The sequence below is a fragment of the Lissotriton vulgaris genome, chromosome 2_1 (assembly GCF_964263255.1).
Source record: "Lissotriton vulgaris chromosome 2_1, aLisVul1.2, whole genome shotgun sequence".
NCBI lineage: Eukaryota > Metazoa > Chordata > Amphibia > Caudata > Salamandridae > Lissotriton > Lissotriton vulgaris.
In genome coordinates, this window is record NC_141687.1 from 1,891,792,134 (window position 1) to 1,891,794,657 (window position 2,524).

A 2,524-nucleotide genomic window follows, 5' to 3' on the forward strand; every position below is an offset into this window, starting at 1 on the left:
GATGTTCCACCTACAAAGTACATTTAAGAATGTTAGATGTCATAGACAAACACCACTCACTAGTATTTTGTCTAGGAATGAAGAAATATTAATACAGAAACCAATCTAATAATTTGTGACTGTCTGCTCTAAAGTAAAAATGTCCCCTTTTACAGGGAAGGGTGTTGTCTTGCTGCACTTCTTGGCACAACTGATGAATGCTTGCTTTTTAACACGCACCCATTTTTCTCATAACAGACAGAAGCTTCACTTCTAAGAACAAATCATCATCACTAGGACAGAGGGACCAACGATTCAGCACCAAAAAGAAAAATTAAAGTTCAAACCAGGTGAGAGCTCGGCTCGCCCACAATAAATGTGTGAAATAAATCACTATAAGCACTTTTCCATGTTTAATCAACCGTTTATGTTTTATGACAAGCTTGATTTTAATAAATATTTTTACTTTTAATAAAGCTTAAAAACTTAAATAGGCTCTGTGGTTTTTGGTCAAGAGTGAATGAGTAAAAGGTTTTGCAATTTGCAAGCATGAGTCCATGCCTCTGACACTTCTGGACTCTGACTCCGTACTCTTGTCCTGCGTTGGATAGTCATCATTGGGGATCAATCATCGATGAATTCGGGAACTAAAAGACTCTGCCACACTATCTAGTCAGTAAGGAGATTGGGGGTTCTTCAAAGTCTGATATCACTGAGGTATGTGGAAAGTCTACCTGCGCCTATTATAATTGATAAACAATGCACTATTTAGTGTCCATAGTTCTGTTTGTGCAGATTTGTCCCTGCAACAGTAGTAGTATGGATTGTCCTCCTATCCAAACCAAAAGTAAAGTAGTATCTTATTTTTTTTTGGTGGTCATTCACCTTTTTCTTGTTGGTAATTGTCAAAGCATAAACATTTAGAAGACTTGAAAAGACATTATGGACAATCCCAGAGGACTGCACTCAGTTTAACACCTTTTGCCAAATGTGCAATCTTAGTTAGCTACACAGACAGACTAATAAGAATAATCTAGCAATACCACAGGAAGTTTAGATACAGTCTACAAGAAGATCAAAGACGATTTAGAAAAAATCGAATGAGGAACGCTAGGAAAAAATAGGTACTCTATATTAAAATTAAAACTTACCGGGGCCAGCAAAGGAGCCCTGGGGGGAGCTGATGTACAACATGAAAGAAAGAAAGACCCGAAAACATGGATGATTGTTGTCAACCAAATCAAATATTTCAAAAGAGGAATAACAAAATATTTTGGCGAAATAGCAAATAGACAACTATTCCACAGCTGTCTCCCAGAACCCCCATGACCAACACATGGAATTCCAACGACGTGTGTTGGGTTGCCAGGAGGAGATGGCTGATCAGCTGCGGGTGGGTTTTGACCTCGTGGCGGCCAAACTCGATGCCATACGTGGGTCTCGGAGTCCCAGCAGGGACCACCTACAATCCAAAACAGGCACCCACTGTCGCACCATGTACTCTGACAATCATTGCCTGACATTGCTGGGGCCATTACTATTACTCGGATACAAGAACTGTCTAGTCAGACAGGCACTAGTGATGATAGCCCAGAGTTGCCACAGATGTGCAGGACAATGGAGACCATGGAGCCGATGCATGCTGGAAGTAATGCTGCCACGGCTGAACACCAGCGAGATGTAGCCGGGATCTTCCATGCCTTGGAGTTTCTCATCTTGCCATTGCTGCCACTGAGCGTGTCCCAGATAACTGCTGTGGGAACTTCAACACACACATCTCTGACCCCTGATGTGTCAGTAGCACACAGTGATGCAGTCCTATCACCTCCACATCCTGATGTGCCAGTGGCACACAGTGATGCAGCTGTTACACCTCCACACCGCACCTAACACACTGGACACAGAAGACATATCAGAGGAGTGAGATGTGGATGGTAATGACTGTGTGAGGAAGGAGGTAGCAGCATCCATCCCCGCCATATGGCCTGTCCCTGCCTGGTTCAGCACAGTGTGTCATGCCCTGGGACAGCACCAGTACCCCGGAACACTCTGCGTCATTCACCTGGACCCCGACATGGACTACCATATCTGCTCTCGTTACCAATGACACCGCAATCCCACTGTAGACTGAACCCTTCCTCTTCCAATTAATTTTTCATTCCCCAAATGGGCAACCATGTAATGTGGTCTTGGCATGGCCATGTACTGCTCCATCTCCGGAATTCCCCAGAATGTGAATTGAATGTGTCATGTCTATGTTCACTCAAGTATAAAAGTACGGATGAATGTAGGGACATTGATTGCACTGAAATGTACACCCTGGTAAATGATATCAATGCGCATGTTTGACCCTGACCCACATGGCCAATTAGATGACTGTGAAGGTGTTAACCAACCTGTGGCCTAATTACATATGAACAACAATCGCGCAAGCCCCACGTCGATGTATTAAATAGGGCTGTGTGTAAAATGACAAAATCATTAGGAGGCCAGAAGTGGTGTCCCCCGTCACATGTGACAACAGAACGTCTCTTCACATACCTAC